Source organism: Palaemon carinicauda, chromosome 2 (assembly GCF_036898095.1).
Source record: "Palaemon carinicauda isolate YSFRI2023 chromosome 2, ASM3689809v2, whole genome shotgun sequence".
In the NCBI taxonomy this organism is placed as follows: Eukaryota; Metazoa; Arthropoda; class Malacostraca; order Decapoda; family Palaemonidae; genus Palaemon; species Palaemon carinicauda.
This window is the reverse complement of record NC_090726.1, coordinates 134,906,018-134,931,017: the sequence shown is the minus strand read 5'-3', so window position 1 is coordinate 134,931,017 and position 25,000 is coordinate 134,906,018. Positions and strand designations below refer to the sequence as shown.

At 33.0% G+C, this 25,000-nt stretch overlaps 1 long non-coding RNA gene across 1 annotated transcript in view; it reads left to right on the top strand.

Moving 5' to 3' along the window:
• The window catches only part of LOC137622074 (uncharacterized), a 75,568-nt gene that overhangs the window by 39,684 nt on the left and 10,884 nt on the right, over positions 1 to 25,000 (top strand). The window contains exon 3 of the long non-coding RNA XR_011040349.1: positions 21,837 to 21,989. This is a non-coding gene — a long non-coding RNA (uncharacterized lncRNA). The remainder of the gene's footprint in view (positions 1 to 21,836; positions 21,990 to 25,000) is intronic.

Here is a 25,000-nt window from a genome sequence, read left to right as displayed (position 1 = left end):
AATGGCTACTGATGACTCAGCAGGTAGACCTATACGCTCCCTTAAATGACTATCCTTAGGTCACAAAGATGGTGAGGTTACAGACACTTGAAGAAATTATCGAGCTTCAGCGGGATTCAAACTACAGTCCGGTGATCGCTAGGCAGGGAAGTTTCCAATAGGCCACCATTAGGCGTATTAAAAAAAATCCGATTTACTGAGTAGAAGTTGGAATTATGAGGCAAAACAATTGGAGAATTTTGAGGAATAGTAATGAAAAGGCAAACTTTAACAAATTTCATGAAACTGAAGTAAACTAAAAGAGAAATTTTAATGCTCTACAAAACATTAAAATAATGTAATAAAAAGAATAGGGAAAGTAAACGGTAAGAGAATAAAAAAAGGATTATTTATATAATGGAATTTTAGCGAAGATAATCTGAATACATTCCATATTACCAGGTCTTTTATGAGCCTGGAGTACCTCATATGACCAAAAGCAAGACAATAACTCTATTCAGCTGTACTGTTGTTATTGCTCAAGTTAGTTTACCACGGTCGTAAATTCCTGCAACAATAATTGTCGGGGAAAAAGGCCTTGGGATATTCAAGGCTCTGCAAATTTTCATCACCATTAGGCGCAGTTACGACGACCTGTATTTTATTTAATATCTTTGAGAGTTCTTTGTTCATTTTCGGACGGCTAGTGAAGCGGTGTTAGTTTTGTTCGTTCGATTTATAGAAGTGTGTCTTTGAAAGAGCCTCGGTTATTATAACTGATCTATTGTGTAACCGAAGTACATTATTCGATTTAAGAATAGAGAAAAAAATCAAATAGAGAATTTACGAGTAATAAAAACGCAATACGATGGTTAGGAGCAAGCAGGATTTAAGAACCTTTAAGAACTTTTTTTTTTTTAATCACTTTATTCCTTGATTCAAAGCTATTTCTAATCAGCACGATCTCTGCATGCATTGAAATTTTACTTGTGCTTAATTTACGCTCAACTGAGAACACTTCATGGAAAACAGTTCATTGATGTTCAAACTTGAGAAAGTGAAACTTTTATATATACATGCAAATCAATCTAACACGTGTCCAAATAGTCATCTTTATTCTCTGATCTTTAGGAAAGTGTCCTCATTATGCACTTAAGAAATTAGGTGAGAACACAGGTGTAAAACATTGTTGCCCGAAGTCATTTTCGATAGGCGCTCGCACGCGCACACATAAATTTACCACTGGTGCCCATTTGCAAATTGTTAATCGTATTTAGTTGGTTAGGCAGGCAATAAGATGAGTGTTCAGAGGATCTAACAAACGCTAGTCAAGATCTGTATTTCATTCAATATTTCAGTTAAAGGTAGAAAGTTAAAAATCCATATCCTTACACACACACATTATATATGTACTGAATGTATGTATATTCTGTTGATGTATGTATGTATGTATATATGTATAGTATTTATATATATATGTATATATACACACATATATACTGTATATATATATATATATATATATATATATATATATATATATATATATATATTTATTTATATTTTGTTCGTCAATTTTACTTTATAAATACTTTTCTCAATGACCTAATAACCTCTTGAAGCCCTTACACATGTTTTTGCTCATACACATGCGCACACATATATATATATATATATATATATATATATATATATATATATATATATATATGATATATATATATATATATATATATATATATATACAGTATATATATATGTATATATATATATATATATATATATTTATGTATACATATATATATATATATATATATATATATATATATATATATATATATATATATATATATATATATGTATATATATATATATATATATATATATTTATATATATTTATATATATATATATATATATATATATATATATATATATATATATATATATATATACACATTCATGAAAGGATGAAAGAAAGCAGAATGAGGACGGAAAATGTACGTGTAAAATATATGGTAAATGAAGTTTGGAAAGGTTGATGTGTGCCGTTTGCATATAAACAAATGTTACTGTGTTGATTGGGTTTTTTTAATAGAAGCTGTAAAGGCTTTAATATTAAAGCGTATATAAGGAGAGAACGTTAATATTGAAAGACCATGTAATTTTCAGCAATAGAAAAGTTATGAAGGCAAATTTAGGCAGTAAATGCTGGTATGCATCTTTGAAGATTAACAGTGTTTGATATCTATAAAATATTTGGGAATAGGTTTAACATAGGATGTTTTAATAAGATAAGAAAATAGTCATAGAATAAATAAAGTAAGGATAGTACCATAATCTCTGCCAAGTGTATGGAGATAGGGAAGATTACATACAGTATCAGATTTTTGTTATATCTCCTTTGCTGTAAATGTAGTATTGATGTAGAATGAAAAAAAGGACAAGATTTGTGTGATTATGGTTGAAGAGGAAAAATGTCTAGGACATGACAAAGGAATTCATTTTGGTGGAAGAGATTGATTATAGAGTTTGGAGGCAATGTGTTCATTTGTAGAAAATTGAACGGTTGATTGGTGAAAAGGAATTATAATTTAGCAATGTTATATGGAAGGATGGGATGACCAAATAAGCCCTGGATAAACAGACAGAAGTAGTAAGATCTTTATAACCAGAAGCAAAATATTGCTTTTAAGATAGGGATGTTTAGTAGTGTCCAAGCACTGCCAATGATACTTTTAAACGGGTTTGAAGCAGATAATATATTCTGCCACTAATTCAGGCTCTAGCAATTATTTTTAGACAAGGTTTCCATTGCCGTGGATTTTATCCCTAGCTCAGACCACGTAAACAATCGACTCATCGCCAGTTAGATAATTAATTCTTTAGGCCAATAACAGTAGGATCAGATTTAATGAGAGATGTCTTGATTGGAAACCTATGTATTTCACGTGTGAGCTGAGATTCATGACCAGTATACATCGAAATTCCATTGAATACACATACACACACACACACACACACATATATATATATATATGTGTGTGTGTGTATATATATATATATATATATATATATATATATATATATATATATTATATTTATTTATATATATATATATTTATTTATTTATATATATATATATATATATATATATATATATATATATATATATATATATATCTTTTTGAGTGGGGATAACTTAATGTGGTGAAAGGATTTGCGTATCGCCATGATCAGCAAAGCTGTACTAGTCAGGGACACCTATACTACGTTGGTTTGCTGTGAGCGATCAGACAAAAGTTCTTACCATCACCAGTCTGCAGTGGCCAGCATGGTGATGAAAACTGGCCAAACCCGAGACATGAATAAAGACATGTCTGAAGTCTTTGTCTTACAGTAGACTAGAAACGGCTGCATTTGTTGTTGTTGTGAAATTGCTTGCAACTGTATTGCTAGTTCAGAACAACAAGACGTTACAGAAACTAGCGAAACAGTTGAAACTAGAAAAGCACTGAAAGAGCAGACCACCGCCACGGCAGCTTATCTCTAGAAACCAACTTGCCTTCCCCAGAATTAATTTGGACCGTAGGCGCATTTGAAGTCTGTGTGACAACCATGAGCGAAATTGGTGTTAAGATTAGGGTTAAATCGGTCGACCATTTGCTTGACCTTGACCTTTGACCTAGGACTTTCAAAATTGAATCTCTTCTACGTCTCAACATAACAATTAACCCCTGAAAGTTTCACTACTCTGAGTAAATTTGTGGCCAGAAAGTTGTTCACAAACAAACAGACAAACGGGGGCGAAAACACAACCTTCTCCCAACTTCGGTAGCGGAGGTAAAAAAAAAAAAGTCCAGTTATTGAAAGTGAATATTATAATTGGAAGATATTATGTTCATGAAAGTAAAAGAAGAAACATTTTTAATGAGGAAATAAGTATAAAACAGTTACTGAGTAGATAAAGCAATTAAGGCAGGAGAATCATACCATATGTTATGATGTAGAAGATGCCGTGAATTGGATGTTGAAAGAATCTCCCCTTAGAAAAGTAATGAAATAAGGATGTTAAATGTTCATCAAGAAATGAAACTAAGAAAAATGGATTTATTTGAAATCCCTTTTCTGTAAGGAGACTCCATGATAAGGAGGTTTGAAATACTTAGAAATGAATAGGAAATCATAGTTGCCAATGAGTAATTAGAAGGAAACAGCCTTCTAAGAATGAGCCGCAATACTCTATACTCAAAAGCTCTTGTGTAAAGATGAAAACGCTTGAAAGGGTTAAGGGCGAATCCCAGATGGACGAGTGAGTAGCTGTGGGAGAGCAGTAGGGAAGGGGGTGAATGTGTCAGCAGGCATTTGGTCCCGTCCGTAATGACACAGTTAATAGCAGGTACGTCCATAATGACATATCCCGGCGGGGCTGTGATGTATTGAAATGACAACATTCATCTTATACAAGCCTCACTTATGTGGGTATCGTAGCTTCCTCAGTTTCTCTCTCTCCTTCTCGCTCATTGCGTCTCGGCTTCTCGTTTGGCGCCATATTCATTACGTTTACCCAATACGGGGTTACGTTACTAGGTATTAAAATCAAGTTCATTTTTTCGTAAATGTTTCCTAGGAAAGACTTCAAATTATGGAGCTATTACCGTCGGTCTTTAATGTAATGTGGTATCTATTCAATTAACATTTTTTTTCTTACCATTTGGAAATGAAAAACCTTTGGACTTTTTGTGTGACAAACTCTAGATTGAGATTTACACTCTTGACCTGTTCTACCCCCCCCCCCCCAAAAAAAAAATAACCGCTAAGCTTGAAGAATTCTTTCTTAGTCTCCTTTATTTTATCAGTCTCCTCTTTGAGGATGAATGGTCATCATTTTCTTCAGGTTTAGTTTAATTTCATCCGTTAAACCGGGGTATACATTTGTTTTTCGACCATCCTTTCGAATAAACTCAAAATAAATCAATCCTGTTGCTTATTTCTCATTGAGGGACGTAGTTTTTTTGTTTGACTGATACTGTATAAAACCAAAAGTCGACGCTACATCTCTATTCATTTCATTAACTCGTGGTCGGCATCGTTGTTAATAGAAAAAATAACTTGCTGACATTTGAATTATAAAAAATCTATATTAAATGGATTTTCCCAGAATATGAAATCCATATTGGACAAACTAAAGAAGATCGAAGTGAAGTAAAGAGTTGCAACGTACAGCTAAAACCAATTAATGGATATATTAAAACAAAGAAGAAATGGTTATGTATAAATAACCATGGCTTCAATCTTTGTTTAAATGATTGAATTCAACTTTCTGTGTAGTCAATATTTCCCATGAAATGACTGAGCAAATAACTCGCCAGTTTACATTTCTCAGTTCCTGTATTTGTTTGTAGAGGCTCGACGTGTGGTTGTTTGCATTCTCAATTTTATTTTCCTATTCTCAAGTTACTTGGAAGATGAGGAGTAAACGTCATCACTTAGATTGTAATGGGACGAGATTGTTTTCTGAATTGACAATAATTTATTTGATAGTTTAAGCCGTTTGGCTACATCAGTATGAATATTATCTTTGTAACTTTCAAAATAAACATAAGAGAAACAAAGAGTGCCTATAAGTATAACGGTTATGTTAATTAGTGAGTTAAACCTGCTTGTAGATTATCTGTAAAATTCTTTCCTCTGTTAAATTTTCTTTTTATTGTTCTCTCCCTTTTAATATTTGTATTAGAATCCCATTTTAAGTATCCATCTCCAGCTGATTTGGCAGGCCTTGAGGTTTTTATACCTGCCATGTCTTGTTTAACTAGGGAATGTCTTAATTACTTCTTGGGATTCTGATTTTCCAAACTCTGTTGTCAAGGTTCATAATGTTGTTCTCCAAATTAGATTTTTTTTATATTATTATCATGAATAGTTTTAGTTTATTTTGGCGATGTGATTTTAAGATATGAAATTGTCAAATATAGTGTTAAAATTTTCATTGATTTTAGTCTAAATTTCTTGATATTCAGTATCATGCTTTCAAGTATGTCATTGTTTTTCTTGCAAAAACTCCAGAGTATTCTTTTCAACTATAGATAGGTACAGTTCTTCATCTAAAGGTCGAAGAACATACACTCACCATTGATTCTCCTCGCTAAAAAATGTTCTTGCCACACTCTTATTGCTAGGGTTGTTACCGCCTGGGAGTCGAGTCCCGCTCAAGCTCGATAGTTTCTTATGCTGTCTGCAACCTCCCCATCCTTGTGAACTAAGGATGGGGGTGTGGGGAAGCCTATAGGTCTATTTATTGAGTCATTAGCAGCCATTGCCTGGCACTCCCTGGTCTACCTTGGGTGGAGAGGGAGCTTGGCGCTTATCAGTCTCTAGGGCATTGCCCTGCTAGCGAGGGTATTGTCACTGTCTTTTGCCCCCGCCATTCATGAGCGGTCTTTAAGCGTTTTTGACCCCGAGATATTTAGTTATCTTTTCATTTTGTGAGGGACCTCCGTGCTATGCAAAGAAACTGACATATTTCATATGTTATTTTTAAAGAAAACTGGTCAGACCTCTATATTGGCAGTAAAACTGTTGGAGAAGCTGTTTAAAACCAACAGTGTACTTGTCATAGTGTGATTTTCAACTACGAAAATAACTGGAATTAATACCAATCGCCATTCCATGAACTAGAGGCTCTCTTATGGTTTTTAGATTTTTTTTTTTATCTGTGGAAATTATTGAAATCTGAACAAAGGGTAACATTGCTTTCTTAGTCCATTTAATCGGGAATTGCACGCATTAATTATAAAAGAACCAAGTTTAACCTAAGGAGACTTGCAGCTTTTATAAATTTATTAAGAAATATTATGATTAAATTATAAACAAATCTACTTTTATTAACCCTTCCACATCTGAGGTGAACAGAGTTAAAATCTTCCATCGTAGGGTATAGCATATTTATCACACTGTCACTCCCTCTTTAGCTACTGATTATGAACTATTCTCAGTTGACGTTCTTACGATTAGTCATTCCCCTTCAAGAAAAATAAATTTGCCGCTAACTGAAACAGAGGTATAGAAAGGTTTAGGAAGGTAATGAGGAAAAACTCTGCCAAAACCAAGACTTTTTGTGTTGCTGATATTTTGCTGTAACCCTGCTCTGTGATTTGCTCTACATATAAAAATCAGTGTACTTGATGAACCGGAATGCCCGTATTTAATGATACTTAGCATACCTTTGGCCTGAAGCTTAACTTTTCTTAGTAAAGAAAAAAAAAACTCATCATTTAACATTGCTATAAAATAATGGTATTGATTCTAAATGCTTCTCACCTTTAGTTCTGCCACTGCTAGAGCATTGTTCCGCGTTTTTCAAAAGCGCTTCTTGGCATATCAAAAGCACAGCAAACATTGCTGATATATTACTATCAAAAGCACGGCAGATTATTAAGTCAAAAGCGTGTTTTATCACTCACCTCAAAGTCCGATTGCTCAAACGTTCATTAACGATCGCTCACCTCTTCCGTTAGCCTGATGATATCATCTGTATGTAAGTATATTCTTCTTGCACCTCAATACAGGCTTTTTCTTGCAGTCCTTTATAAAAATATTTATATAAACATATTTGTCATGCTAAAACTAATACATACATCCATAAAATCAGTTTATTTAATAAAATATTCGCCTTACACCTCGATTTATTACAGTCTTGTATTTGCCCTGAGTTTGTCATCTAAACTCTTCATATAATTTTGTCTAGTTATTTCTCCTGAAATATATTTTGTAGTGGGATATAGGATACTCGTTCCTGTATTGTTTAGGTTTCCCCATTGTTACAGACTTACTGAGACTCCTCATCTTTATGCAAGTATTACTCTGGAGCTTCACTTGAACGTCAAAGAATGCATATATAGATGGATGGGATGTGTAAAAATTTTCATTAAAATGATCATGAAAAGATTCCTCCGCATTGCTTGTAGGCTTGGTATGTGAGGAGATTTCAGCCCAAAGCACTGGAGGAGATCTTGAGTTTATTGATAAATTGTGTAATTGTCAACAAGATAGTCCGCAAAACTGTACATCTTTATTCTTTTGTAAATCATTAAGACACACTAAACGAAACTTATGAAAATAGCGAGTGAAAAGGGATTAATTTTAATGTGCTTTTTTAACTGCATTATGTGTGACTTTTGAACTCTTTTCAAATCCGCGCTGTTGTAGTGCGCCCATAACTGTTTGTCGTTTCCTTTTAACGAATAATTGTGATTCTGATTTCAGCTAAAGCTGTTTGATTTCATGGTTTTCTATATGCTATGTTAACAGGAAATTCCACTGAAACTTTTTAATTGTTTTCTAAAATAGAGCACTTTACTTGCTTATCATCGCATCAGCTTAGACCTTCTATTTTAGGTTATCGTACTACCTAAAAGTATCAGCGTTATTTACATTGAGAGTATATCCATAAAATGGCATTTGAGAGCCACAGCTGTCTACTAATATATGCGAATGATAAATTTTTTTATCCTTATCAGACATGAGAGTAGTTATTTAACTCATAAGCATTTGTGCGTGTGGGAGAGGAGTGGGTTCAGTCTTTTGTTGAATATTAGGGTATCTTTTTATTCTAATATTTATATCAGGCAGAATGTCGCTTAAAATAATGATTAGGCATGTTGAGCAGTTGGTTTAACCTTTATTAGACTAGAGACAGTTGATTTGGAATATTGAAGTAAATGATTGGCCAAGTCAGTTTTCATTAGAAATTGAAGAATTCGGCCTTACAGAAAGTTAATAAATACATGAGATCCATTTGACCGGACTTACGTATACATACATACATACATACATACATACATACATACATAAAGGCATGCATATATATATATATATATATATATATATATATATATATATATATATATATATATATATATATATAAATCCCTTTCTGATTGGGGATACCTTAATGTAGTGAAAGGGATTATGTACCGCCATGATTAGCAAAGCGTTACTACCTAGAGCCAGCCATGCTTTGCTAGGCTTGTTTGCTGTGAGCGATCAGACTAAAGTGTTCCACTATCACCAATTTGCAGTGGCCAACGTGGTGATGAAAATTGTTCAAATCCTATACATGTATAAGGACAGGTCTGAGGCCTTTTTCCTGCAGTGGACTAGAAACGGCTGCATTTTTCGTTGTTATGTAATTACACACACACACACACACACACACACATATATATATATATATATATATATATATATATATATATGTATATATTTATATGTATATAATGTGTGTGTATGTATATATATGCATATGTACTGTATATATAGATATACATATACGGTATATATACATATACATATACATATATATATATATATATATATATATATATATATATATATATATATATATATACTGTATATATGTGTGTATACATATATGTATGTTTGTTTATCTATTAATTAATAATATTAATGACCTCGTACAGATTTGAAAAGAAGAGTTTTAGGTCATATTTGGATCAATAATGAGGTGAATGGCGGTTGCATCATGTAACCCCCCAAAAAAAGACCGTCACTTTCTTGTCTTCATTTATGAAAAATGGATAAATATCTTGATAGATGCAAAAAGGGTTTTAAATGTAAATAAAGCATTTCGTAATTTGGAATTATACGAGAACTCATGGAACCATTTCTAATCAGCTCACGAACCTTTTTTTCTCGTTAATGACCGTTGGCAGCCTTGGAGGGTACCTCTGACCAGTCAATAGCCTCTGACCATCTGCTTCGTAATGAGCTTTCATGGCCCGGTTGCACTATAATGACTTTGACATCGTCATTAAGCCGATGATCTCTGAGATAATTTGATAATTTGTGCTGAGTTTTATATGCAAATGGAAGTCTGTTTCATCAAGCATACGGTATCTTTTTAAGGATTCCAAATCTAAAGTGAATTTTACTTTCCTAAGTTTTTTGTGGACTTGAACAGTAAAATTCGCTTAACATCTGTAATATTAATACATATTTTTATACATTCTACTTACTTGATATTTTCTTTGTGTTTATTTTTTAAGAAGATTTCCTCGTTTTGACATTCAAAAGCTTTCTTAATTGTAACTAACGCTGTTTGCGTTTGTACGTTATATCTTACTTGCTATATCGTATTATTAAGCATGAGAATTATGGTAATTCCGTATTCCATTCTCGTAGCTATTTATATCATGTTTTAATATTCATTTGATATTATCATGTCTTTCTTTTTTGTGGTTGGAAAGTTAGTATTTAATGGATTGGCTGTATTAAAAAAATTCAATGAATCTGTAACTGTTAGCTAACCATGTCGTTCTTATTGTCCTTCGCTTCAATCTCTCCTCTTGTAATTAGAATTTAGTGGATGTTTAATGGAAATATCTCAGCCCCTCATCAAATTTAGTTTGTACCCTAATTTTGTCACTAAATATCCCAAGTGATAATAAAACGTAATGGGGAAGTTTGTACTATGAGAAACATATTGCAATTTGGTCAAATAAAGAAATGAGAATCTATTAAAAACCGCCATATTTCCAAAAACTCATCCAAGGCTCAACTGCTTCCTGTAATTTTGATCTATTGCGTCAAACCTTGAAGTTAATCAAAAGCAGACCAATTTTATGCGCTAATTCCGTTGCGTGAAAGATTGCTTTTGTTTTTGTTTCGTAATCTAAGGTTTGATAAGTCTTTAATACTGGAAAATGACACTATGTTCTGTTAAATCAACAATATACTTTTGTTTTTACTACGTTCACCGGGAAACAATTTATCAAAATCAATTATCCCAGATGCATCTTTTTGAGAATCATTGCCGATTATCGTAGAAAAAAATTCCAAAAGGATTACAGAACGTGGACAGAAAGCTTCAAGTTTTGCCATACAGTAACATCTCAAAAGAGGAAATTATGAATCCATAGATAAGTCATAAGATATTTCTCAGGTGTAGTTATCGCTCCATACATGTATATTATTGTAGATTTGAAAGATAAACTTTTAACGACAAGCAATATACTAATATTCAATTATTAATATAGACTTTATTTGCCCGAAGTTCTGATTTTCAGTCCCTGCGCTTGCTCGATCTTTTGAGTACGTATTTGAAGTAATAATCTTATTCCATCTTGGGAATAATGGCCACCAGTTGAGATACTACCACTAGAGATTTATGGGGTCTTTTGACTGGCCAGACAATACTACATTGGATCCTTCTCTCTAGTTACGGTTCATTTTCCCTTTGTCTACACACACACACACACACACACACACACACACACACACTGAATAGTCTGGCCTATTCTTTATATATTCTCCTCTGTCCTCATACACCTGATAACACAGATTACCAAACAATTCTTCTGCCCTAAAGAGGTTACTGCACTGTAATTTCCCTTGGTAAGGGTAGAAGGGAATCTTTAGCTATGGTAAGCAGCTCTTCTAGGAGGACACTCCAGAATCAAACCATTGGTTTTTAGTCTTGGGTAATGGCATAGTCTTTCACTGTCTTGGGTTAGAGTTCTCTTGCTTGGGGGTACACTCAAGCACGCTATTCTATCTTATATCTCTTCCTCTTGTTTTGTTAAAGTTTTGTTAGTTTATATAGGATATATTTATTTTAATGTTGTTACTCTTAAAATGTTTTATTTTATAAATAGCCCAGTGAGAAAAAGGAACAAGGAAGAATAAAATATTTTAAGAACAGTAACAACATTTAAATAAATATTTCCTATATAAGCTATGAAAACTTTAACAAAACAAGAGGAAGAGAAATATAAAAGAATAGTGTGCTTGAGTGTACCCTCAAGCAAGAGAACTCTACCCCAAGACAGTGGAAGACCATGGTACAGAGGCTGTGGCACTACCCAAGACTAGAGAACAATGGTTTGATTTTGGAGTGTCCTTCGCCTAGAAGAGCTGCTTACCACAGCTTAAGAGTCTTTTCTACCCTTACCAAGAGGAAAGTAACCACTGAACAATTACAGCGCAGTAGTTAACCCCTTGAACAAAGAAGAATTGTTTGGTAATCTCAATGTTGTCAGGTTTACGTAAGAGGACATAGGAGAATCTGTAAAGAATAGGCCAGACTATTCCGTGTATGTGTAGGCAAAGGGAAAGTGAACCGTAACCAGAGAGAAGGATCCAATGTAGTACTGTATATCTATATATCTGTCTATATTCATCTATCTATATATATATATATATATATATATATATATATATATATATATATGTAGTGTGTGTGTGTGTATGTATATATATGTGTGTGTGAAATGTAATAACAGCTCATCGTAGCCGATGACAGCATTTAAAGTTCTTCAGGAGGTACTGTATGTAGTATGGCGAGTTCTCAGATGTGATGCTAGTTCTCAAGATTATATTACTCTCATAGCAGTTTTTCTGTCATCTATCAAGATCATACCATTCACTTAACTGATATACTAATATATGTAATTCTTACAGAAGCATTATGTACCTTTATCTTTGCGAAATGAACCAATTATTCATCTTGCATTCTTTATTTAAACATTTTCTTCTTCCAGATATACTTTTAAAACTTTGGTTGCCACCAAGTCACTTTAAACCAACCGTAACACAACTTTTGGTGTCTTATATTTTTCAATCGGTTGACTGCCTTCATTGCACACAGAACAGTCGCTTCTACAACCATTCTTAACCTCATGTTAACCTTTTTCTGGTATCATGTTTGATCCCAGACAACCACCTGCAAGTTCTCCCAGCTGTAAATGGGTATCAGCATCTGTTACCTAAGGTCAAGGAAAGAGCTAGGGTCAAACAAAGAACTGGTGTCCAGCAACCTGAGCCATTAAGACTTGCTGATAAAGTATAGGGCTGATTTTTTTCTTCTGTCATCCCTTCAAGGGTAAAAGGTGTATTGTGAATATTTATATGTGTATGTATATATATATATATATATATATATATATATATATATATATATATACATACATATATGTATATATATACATATATATATATATATATATATATATATATATATATATATATATATATATATGTGTATATATATATATATATATATATATATATATATATATATATATATACATTTTTATATTTTTTAGTATCGCATGAAATTCGCTCTTTCACACATAAAGCCACGTATGTTTTTTAAGTTCAAATATACCTTACATTGGGAATAAGACCCAAAAGACAATAATGTGTGATAGTTGCATGTACCCTGGACAGGATCCAACCAATGTCTTTTGATCATAATACAGATGTTGACAGTTAACTTGAATGTTCGAATTTTGGCCAACATAGATGCATCCATCATATATAATTCTCTTATGAGTGCTATTTCCAATTTATATATATATATACATATATATGTTTGTATATATATATATATATATATATATATATATATATATATATATATATATATGTATGTATGTATGTATATAGATATGTATATATATGTATATATATATGTATATATATACATATATATATCTATATATATATATATATATATATATATATTTATATATATATATATACATATATATATATATATATATATATTTATATATATATATATACATATATATATATATATGTATATGTTGTATATATATAATATATATATATATATATATATATATATATATATATATATATATATTCAGAATTTAAGTCACAAATATACATTGCATCCATTCTACCTTGGAAATAGCACTCATAAGAGAATTATATATGATAGATGCCGCTACATTAGGCAAATTCGAACCTTCAAGTTAACTGTCAATATCTGTATCATGATCAAAAGACATAGGTTAAATCCTGTCCAGGGTAGTACTACCGCTAGAGTGTTATGGGGTCCTTTGACTGGCCAGACAGTACTACATTGGATTCCTCTCTCTGGTTACGGCTCATTTAGTTTTTGCTGACACATACACAGATTAGTCTGCTCTATTATTTACACATTCTCTTCTTTCCTCATACACATGACAACACTGAAATTACCAAACAGTAGAGGTTAACTACTGCACTGTAATTGTGTAGGGGCTGCTTTCCTCTTTGTAAGGGTAGAAGAGACTCTTTAGCCATGGTAAGCAGCTCTTCTAGGAGGACACAAACCATTGTTCTCTAGTCTTGAGTAGTGCCGCAGCCTTTGTACCATGGTCTTCCACTGTCTTGGGGTAGAGATCTCTTGCTTGAGGGTACACTCGGGCACACTATTCTATCTTGTTTCTCTTTCTCTTGTTATTTTGAAGTTTTTATAGTTTATATAAGAAAAATTTATTTTAATGCTATTGTACTTAAACTTTTCTTGTAGTTTATTTCTTTATTTCCTTTCCTCATTTAGCTATTTTCTCTGTTGGAGCCCTTGGGCTTATTGCATCCTGTCTTTCTAACTAGGGTTGTAGCTTAGCAAGTAATAATAATAATGATAATTATAATAATAATAATAATGATGATGATGATGATGATGATGATGATGATGATGATGATAATAATATCATCACAATCAATCAATCATCATCCGTTACAAAGGCCTCAGACATGTTATGGTCTTTTTCATTACCACACTGGCTAGTGCGGATTGGTGATGGTGGGAGATTTTGGTCTGATCGCTCGCAGCAAACCAACCTAGTATGATTAATACAACTTTTCTATACATTCATCTCTTCAAAAATAATTTTAATATTATTTTGAAATGAGCTGTAATAGAGAAAAAGGCAAAAAAAAAAATGTACGTTTATGTAACGAAAGAAGCTTATTAAGAGGAAATTTGCTAATACTCAGTTCTAATATTAGTAGTAGGTTGGCTAAGGCACCAGCCACCCTTTGAGATACTACTGCTAGAGAGTTATTGGTTCCTTTGTCTGGCCAGACAAATACTACATTGGATCCCTCTATCAGGTTACGGCTTATTTTTTCTTTGCCTAAACATACACCGAATAGTCTGGCCTATTCTTACCATTCTCCTCTGCCCTCATACACATGACAACACTTGGATTACTAAACAATTCTTCTTTGCTCAAGGGGTTAACTATTTCAATGTAACTGTTCCGCGGCTACTTTCCTCTCGGTAAGGATAGAAGAGAATCTTTAGCTATGGTAAACAGCTCTTCTAGAAGAAGGATATATACTCCAAAATCAAACCATTGTTCTATGGTCTTGGGTAGTGCCATAGCCTATGTACCATAGCCTTCCAATGTCTTGGATTAGATATCTCTTACTTGGGGGTACGCTCGGGTATGCCGTGCTATCTTATTTCTATTTCTCTTGTTTTTTATCAGGTTTTTGTATTCTATATGTGAGGGATCTAATTTAATGTTGTTACTGTTCTTGAAATATTTTCTTTGTATTGTTTATTCTTCTCATGTAGTTTATTTATATCCTTGTTTCCTGTTCTCACCAGGCTATTTTTCCCTGTCGGAGTCCTTGGGCTTATAGCATCTTGCTTTTCCAACTAGGGTTGTAGCCTAGCTTGTGATGATGATGATAATAATAATAATAATAATAATAATAATAATAATAATACATCCAAATAGAATTTCGGCTGAATATAGTTTTCCACACTTCTGTGTTAGGTCTCAGGCTTTTCCATAACCCCCTTGGTGATCCCCACCCGCCTTAACTGTGATATGTTTCATTCGAAAGCATCAAGTTGCCTAGTCTGTCGGCCTATGCTACCCTGCAATCCTTTCGCAATCTCCAAGTAGCTGTCATCAGTGTGTCACACTTGATTGATGATCTCCCCTTAGCCAGAAGTGAATGTGCCGAAGCAGTGCCAAAAGGAAATGCCTACATGAGTCTGTTTCCTTTACGTAAAGGCGATCATTAGGAGGCGTAACCAGTGCAACAACTACTCCGAGTTTCGTAAATAAAACGGAGCCAAGTTTTCGAAATGGGTTCCTCGAACTACCTTGTTGGGTCTGTTAACAGGAAGCTGTGACGCCATTGGGGAAGCTGCTGGATAGAAATTACAGTTTCGTCTCTGCTCTAATTACTGTTTGGTAATTGAAAGATCATTGCTCGCTGTATCAGAGATTTTTATTTTTTCTCTTACTGATTTGTAATCTATCATTTTTAAGCATTATAGTACGATAAAAAAAAATAATGTCTTGTCATGGTAAAGTCTTAGTTCTGTTTTGGAAGCGTTGTATATCACCTAAGAGTTTGTCGATAGACTTTCAGAATGTGCATAACGTTCCTGTTGCGAGTTTAAAAAAAAAAAATAATCGTTGAAAATAACATAAATGTTGTCCGGAAAAAATGCTATTCGTGAAAATAACATGAATGTTTGCCCCCCCAAAAAAAATAACTAATCTTAAAAAATAACATGAATGTTTGCTGGAAGAAAAACTATTCATAGAAAATAACATTAATTTTGTCGGAAAAAAACTATTCGTAGAAAAATAACATAAATGTTTGCCAGAAAATAATATTCGTTGAAAATAACACGAATGTTTACCGGAAAAATACTCTTCATAGAAAATAAAATGAATATTTGCCTTAAAAACCCGATCTTGAAAAATAACATGAATGCTACCCGGAAGAAAAACTATTCGTATAAAATAATGTGAATGTTTGCCGGAAAAAACTATGCGTTGGAAAATAACATGAATGTTTGCTGGAAAAATACTATTCTTAGAAAATAACATGAACGTTTCCCGGAATATACTATTCTTAGAAAATAACATAAATGTTTGCCGGAAAATATTATTCGTAGAAAATAACATAAATGTTTGCCGGAAAATACTATTCGTAGAAAATAGCATGAATGTTTGCCGGAATATACTATTCTTAGAAAATAACTTGAATGTTTGCCAGAAAATACTATTCTTAGAAAATAACTTGAATGTTTGCCGGAAAATACTATTCGTAGAAAATAACCTAAATGTTTGCCGAAAATGCTATTTGTAGAAAATAACATGAATATTTGCAGGAAAATATTATTCTTAGAAAATAACATGAATTTTTGCCGGAATATACTATTCTTAGAAAATAACGTGAACGTTTGCCGGTAAATACTATTATTAGAAAGTAATATGAATGTTTGCGGGAAAATACTATTCTTAGAAAATAACATGAATGTTTGCCGGAAAATACTATTCTTAGAAAATAACATGAATGTTTGCGGGAAAATACTATTCTTAGAAAATAACATGAATGTTTGCCGGAAAATACTATTCTTAGAAAATAACATGAATGTTTGCCGGAAAATACTATTCTTAGAAAATAACATGAACGTTTGCCAGGATATACTATTCTTAGAAAATAACATGAATGTTTGCCGGAAAATAATATTCTTAGAAAATAACATGAATGTTAGCTGGAAAATACTATTCGTAGAAAATAACATGAATGTTTGCCGGGAAATACTATTCTTAGAAAATAACAGGAACGTTTGCCGGAATATACTATTCTTAGAAAATAACATGAATGTTTGCGTGAAAATACTATTCGTAGAAAATAACATGAATGTTTTCCGGAAAATACTATTCGTAGAAAATAACATGAAAGTTTTCCGGAAAATACTATTAGTAGAAAATAACATGCATGTTTGCCAGAAAATACTATTCTTAGAAAATAACAGGAATGTTTGCCAGAAAATACTATTCTTAGAAAATAACAGGAACGTTTGCCGGAATATACTATTCTTAGAAAATAACATGAATGTTTTCCGGAAAATACTATTCGTAGAAAATAACATGTTTGGCCTAAAAATATTATTCGTAAAAAATAACATGAATGTTCCCCGTTAAAATACTTATTAGAAAATAACATGAATGTTTGCCGAAAAGCTACTATTCGTAGAAAATAACTAATGTTTGTCGGGAAGAAATACTATTCGTTGAAAATGATTTGAGTATTTTCCACACGAAAGAATTCCACAGAATTTTGTCTTAAAATGAGACTAAATAATAAGTCTCCTGGAAGAATCAACATCTCCATGTGCGTTAGATCGTGATGAACTTCGCTGCTCTGAGAAGGTGGAAAATTCTATGCAAAGGAGAACAGAAAATCATTTACATATTCATAGCTTTTGGAAAAGAGGTTTTTAATTATAATGCCTCTTTTCGGAGAGAACGCGTATTAGACCCGACAAAGGGAAGAGGATGAATTTAGTTAATATTATGTTTTTTTTTTTTTACAGAGTTATGATATAAGATTAAATCTAACTATTGTTTAAATGTCTTGCATTTCCTCTTGGTTGCCATATTTTGAAAGTCACGTTATTTCTGGGTTTTTACTTCTCTTTTTTCATACTTTTTTTGTTTTACCTTTTATACTTTATTTTTATTACTATTAATTTTCGTTTTTATTCATATTATTTATTGTTATTTTATAGTATCCTTTTTTCATGACAATTTTGACTTCATAACCCTAAATAATACCCTTTTTTTTTCTTTTTGTGGAGTATCTATTCGCCGCTTTTTATTACATTTTCGATGCCTTCCCCATTTTTACTTGTATTTTCTTAATAGATTATGGATTAGGTACTTATTGGTTCTATGTACCAAGGCAACATCTCCTGTGCCAGTTAATTTTTTTTTTTTTTAACAACAATATTTATAATATTACTTTAAAAAACGCAAGGTGAGTCTGTATTTTTATTTCCGTGTGTGCAAGGTTGATAGTCTCCGTATTAAATTCCAAGTTTAGGATTGCTGCGTTTTGCCTCATTATAGGTAGGGTTTTGTGAACCTGCTTGTTTGACTTCCCTTGATTACTGGTGGTGTTTTTTTTTTTTTTTTTTTTTTTGTAAATGGACGTATTTACGGTAATAATAATCACAATTATAATATTCTTTAGGCTCGTATGTTCATTCTATTGAGCCATGCTGAAACAGTGTGTACTAAAATACGTTATATGATAAGAAATACTGTACAAGATTAAGAAAAATCGTTATATTAATAGATGATTGAACACTAATCACAATGCGAATGTGTGCTACTTTGCTATAACCTGATTTGTACTCGGGGCATATCCCGTTTCTATAGAGAGTTCACTTTGCATGTTGTCAGACTTGGATAATAATAGGTTACTTACATTAATGTTCCAAAAAAAATTTTTTTTTCCAGAACTTAGGTGCTTAATTGCCTTTTTGAGGAAAACCCGTAGGGTATTTATTACTCAGAAAGGGAACAAAACTCGTGAATTTAAAATTTGTTTTACGTACATTCGTTTAACAAATGTAAATTTCGCTCAACAAAGACTTCTCACCATTTTTGCAAATTTTATTGCTGTAGGTGTTACTTCATTAGTTTCGTTTTGTTACTTAATTTTTATTTAAAATAGCATTACTAGTTAATGGAAATGGAATGCTGTAGATTTATTTATCGATCAAACACACGTTTCCTTACATTAAATCCGGAGAGGGACAGGGAAAATAAACAAAAATATTTAAGCTGTGGAAATGTCCGAGACGTAAACGATTATATCTGGCGTTATTGGCGTAAAAGCTAGTGGCTACTTTAGTAAGATTTTGGAGTTTTGGGAACGCAGTGAAGCAATGAATCCCCAAACACTCGAATTGTGAGAGGAGAAGGAAGTTGCCCAAATCCTGAGCCATCTCTTCTTTTCACCTTGCAGCGTCCTGTAATTAGGGCACAGAGTAATTGGTGACCTGAGGCCAAGAGTCGTCGGGTACTTGGGAAGCGCATCTTGGCATCGTGTGTGGCTTGGAATTTCTGTCGGTCTGCGTTTAATACTTTCAAGTGATTGCACGATGGAAATAATGTCATGGAGTCAGCATCTAACGATATTAGTATTTTACTTTTATATCATCTTATTTTACTCAAAATTTTGAGTTCATTAATTTTTTTCTATTTGTAATCCGTTTTGTTCCTTCGTTGAATATTTATTTAAATGAATTGAACTTGCAGTCACGCAAATCGACCCGTGCATTTCAATTATTGTCTTTTTTTTTTTATGTTGAACCGGCGTCACTTTAAAGGGAAATGTTACGGCTGCTAAATGAAGAGGATTATAAGCATGTAGGCCTCGTCTCCAAGAAATACCTTGCATTTTTTCTTCTTATTTTCTTCCATATCTACTAATCTGAGAGGTCTCCTTGTGTCAGAGGGCGTCATGCAAGCAAAGCATGTTCTTCAGCACGTACACAACAACCCCTCTTACGTCATTAGATTGTATTGTTCATTAAAATGCAAATCTAATTGCTGTGGGCCAAACTTGTGACGTAGGCACTGGCAAACATGACGTGAAACACCAGGAGTAAACAGGGCCGTTAATATATGAAGGTGTAATTTTGTACTTCAGTAATTGACTATAAACTTTTATATCTTTTAAACTTATTGATGAGAGAAAAAAGATAGAGGAGATTGTATGCGCAGAAAACACACTTGAGGCTTGCTTGTGGTATTCATTATATATCAGGCGACTGTGTTTATTATTATCGAATATAATTTATGTTATAGTAACAAAAAAAAAAAAAAAATAAAAAAATATCGGTCACAGTATAAGAGAATTCGATCAAATATTTTACGAGATTTGATAAAGAGCGATAGGTAATGAGACAAATATTTGCTGAAGAATTTCAGGAATAACAGAAAAAAGGGTGAAGGAGGGGTCGTTGATAATCTTTTTATACTATCCGGTCTTTGAAATTCTGAATCCAGGCAAGTGTCTTTACGCTGAGCATTTGGTAACATTTACTAATCATATACTAAATTCTTTTTTATCAATAGTCATCCAGCTGTTGATGCATGTCCAGTCCTAACTTTTCATAAACAACAAACAACAGCAACCAGAAAACCGGACATACAATACAACGCAGTAAGTTCAGGTCTTGAGGAATCGTCTCTTGGTACAAAACTTTTTCCCAGAACCGGTTTCTGGCTCTTTTCCCCCGGGAGGTTGCTGGAGGATCTTTTGGCACCTGATTTTAAAGAAACCCATTTGCATGGAGATGATCTATTAAGTGATCTTAAGACATCCACCGGGTATGACCTAGAATGGATGTTCAGTATCCCCACCTGCACGGTATTACCTTTTATTTCTTTTGGCCTCTGTGACCTCTTCTGTTGTGTCACCTGTTGGTTAATCAGTAGGTACTCGGTCCTGTCTTGTCTCTTCCCTTTGTGCTTATAACTATGCTAGTTTTTGGTGTTTGATTTGGCAAGATCTTTGATACCTGCAGTAAAGGAAAAAATGTCTCCCCTGTTTGTTAATTTATGTTGCTGTTAGCTTTATTAGTCTTATCTTAGTATTTAAACATTTAAATTCATATGGTAGAATTATATAGTTATCTTATCGAGTTGTCTAGTTTTTAAAAAGTAGGGAGGGCCACAAGGAAATTAAAAGAAATGTTACACCTCTTTTAAGTTTTTCTTTTAGTTATCGATATTGAGAACTTAGGAATTGAAATTTTCTCTTTTTACATTGATCTTAAAATTAGGTGAAATATCTCTAACGCATAGGATTATAAGTTTAAGGCTGTGCTTGTGCTTGTTTAAATGTATGCATGTAAATACAGTTATGGATTTTTTTATGAAGTGATGGTTAAATAGAGGAAACTTTTTTTTTTCCAACTATACCCATCATGGCAATATTATCTGGCTTAGTTGCACCCAAGGTAATTTAAATATACTCAAGACCTTGGTTGTACTTTTTTAGATGTGAATTACGAGTCTTCTTGTTCATTTTGTCACATTTTCGAAACTCGGATAAACAAGTACAAATACAATTAAAGTACAAATAAAGAAAGCAAAGCTCGTTAGCCACTTTTGGGGGGAACTGCATTCTAGATGTAAGGACTATGTTTCAGCAATAAGGACAATTCTTGCATCATAACAAACATAATTTCTTTATTTCCAGGTGCTGATTATGAAAGAATAGTCTTCAAGTTCTTAGCCAAAGATAGGAGCTCTGCTTTCTACTCCATAAAAGGCTCAAATATTTGCATGTATGTGCGACAGCAGATTTATAAAGTTGTGCAAATAGAGGTCAAAGTTTGCACCTGGGATAAAGGTAAATACCATGTGCTTAGGGTACTTGACATTTCGTAAGGATTTTGTTCCATGGCCTAAAATGTACAGTACTTTTTGAGTATTGATTTCTGGTTGTAATGTTCTGTTATCAGCTTAAGAAAAACACACTTTTATTTTATCTGGGTATTAATCCAATGCAGAAATCCAAAGAGAATAACCAAAGCAAGTTAAAATATTTATTGACAAAATAAACACGAAGTGATATGATTTGATGCTGGAAATAGGATTGGGATTCAGTCTTTAAGTATGAAAATTGTAATTTATTATTCGGAGTTTAGGTAGCATACCCTAAAATTGCGTTTGAGATTTTAGATTATCATAGTAGATTTATTTCTATATCTTTTAATTCTGTGCTATCCACAATCATATAAAGTTCCCAACTAGCTTATTACATCTTTGACAACAATCCCAACCAATACATTTGTCCCCTTGCTGTGGCAGTAAATTCTGACCTGTCATTTATTTTTATGGTCCACGATGAAGTTGTTTTACTCTACGAGTGTTTTTTCAGTTATCTATTGCTCTAACTGAAATTGGGTATACCAAAGAACTGTTTCTTAGCCACCTTCATAATATGGCTGTCAAGCACTTTGAGATTAGATCATTGAAATCCGACTTCAACCTTGCAGATTTTAGATCGATAGTCTATTGATTAGTAATCTGAATTTGATTTTGATATATTCTGTCTTTGTGTAATCAGGTTAAATCTGAATAGATAATGTATATGCTATCCAAATTTTGGTTTTTCTTTCTTTATATAGGTGAAGCTCGTACCATCGCATTGCTTTTATTTGCTGTCATTAAGGCTTATACCAACTTTTATTGAAAAAGACTGTTCTATTAGTTCAAGGGTTATGCCATTCATGATAATCTATAAGATTGTTTTAGATTAATTTCTTTAGCTGGTAATGAATAAAAACACTCGCTTTACTGGAAATAAGAAAAGCTTAAATTTAAATCAATGTGAATTAATTATTACGCATATTCGCTAGATTTTGATAGACGAGTAGGAAAGACGCGTGACAAGTAAATATACCTTGTAAGGAAGAGGTCTTCTTAAGTAATGAGAAGACGAATTTGAGCATTGTTTGAGAGAACGGCAGGAGTGGGAGGTATTTAAGTCTGGTATTTGCAGAGCTGCTTTTATATATTAGCCTTTCTTAAAAGTAGTATTAGCTTTTCACAAATATAGTTTGAAATCTCTCTCTCTCTCTCTCTCTCTCTCTCTCTCTCTCTCTCTCTCTCTCTCTCTCTCTCTCAATTGATATATTTTCGCGCTGCTGATACATAGGTGTGTACTAGGTGTATGCAACGTATTATGAAATATTTTATGCTACATGTTGAATTACTAAGATTCTAATTAAGATGAATATATTTGTCGAAATTTTAAAAATATGTGTTGTATATTTACATGTAAAAGTTTAAACTTAATATTTTTTTTACAGAATCGTTTAGTATTATTTATATTCAAATTGCGATTTGTTCTGACACGAATACAAACCCTCGTTCTTTTACAAGGAGATTTAACAGCTTGAGCTGGTCAATCATCTAGTAAAAGAACTGGCTTGCATAGTAAGGAAGAATTCATATTACATCCAAATTTGGTATTTTACATTAATTTTATCCTTTATAGAAAGAATATAATGAGGGAAATAATAAGACATAGAACGTTTGCCAGCTCTATCTGGGCTACGTGCCTGATTGGCAATTTTCCCCACTTTTCCCCGGATGTATCCTCCTCGCAGAAAAGCACCAATAACAACAGCAAAATATTTATAAACTAATAAAGCCTGACTGCGAGAGAATGGTCACGTAGTATGTGGCTTCAGGCTGTTTTCTCATCTGCTTACATCGAGGAAATTGCGATAAGTTTCCACTCAGACCAAGGGTTTTTCTAGAGGCCTTAGGTGAAAAAATTAACTGGATGCAGTAAGACTGATATTACAATAGATGGGCCTTTAAAAGGAAGTTATGAACTCGAGGATTAGGTTCCCAGTATCGTTTGTTTTCAAAGGAGAATTTTATTCCATGAAAAAGCTATAAACAAACGTAAAGGCATACATCAAGGTATTTGCCCATTTGCATATTCAACATGAAGTCGTTTCCTTTATTAGGAGATGGCTCTGGAGAAAAATCTAGGCGATAGTTACTTTTCACGCTTTGATTGCTGAATCGGGGATGAGCCCACAGTGCAGAAAACGTCCATAGCATATAAGTTTTTTCACGCACCTACACAGAACTCTCATCAGCATCACGTCTAACTCCTCAATACTTGATGTGATATGTGCTACTATTTTGTATGCACTTTTCAGCGTCTTAAATACTAAGGCCCTTCTTTTCCAATACTTCTTAACCTTCTTATATCCAGCACTAACTAGGTCTTTTCTTTCTTACTAATAATTTCACCTTCCACTGTATCAGTACGTTTGAACCACCCGAACATTCATGATTGTCCTTCATAACATGCTATACTTTCCTCAACTTCCTCTGATCTCATTTCCTATTTTCATTTTTTTCCTGTCTGAAGAGAGACCAAATAGTTTACCGCAAAGTTTAATTTTATTTCTTCCATTTGCTTCCAACATTCTCACTATATATCCATAAACATCATACATTCCAGTCTTGGCTTTCCATGGGTACGAAAGTTCTTTTTTTAAATCTTTTGCCTAGACCTTGTTAACTTTTTTTCTTCACCTTTCCATTGCCCTTCTATACGTACTTTCAAATACCTTTGAGAATTAACTAATCCCACCTTCCTTCGTCCTTATTAACATTCATTGCTCCATTTTCATATGAACCGTATACCCTGAGACCTTTCATATGCTCACATTTGATCTCAACTTATTTTTGCAACCGATGTCACATTCTTTCTGTAGTTTTCCCTCACCATCCCCAACAAGTACTGTGTGATCCGCAAACAAAAGTTGGTGTATTTTCCTTTCATGACCAATATATCTTACAAGTCTACAACTACTGTAAAGCTAATGACCA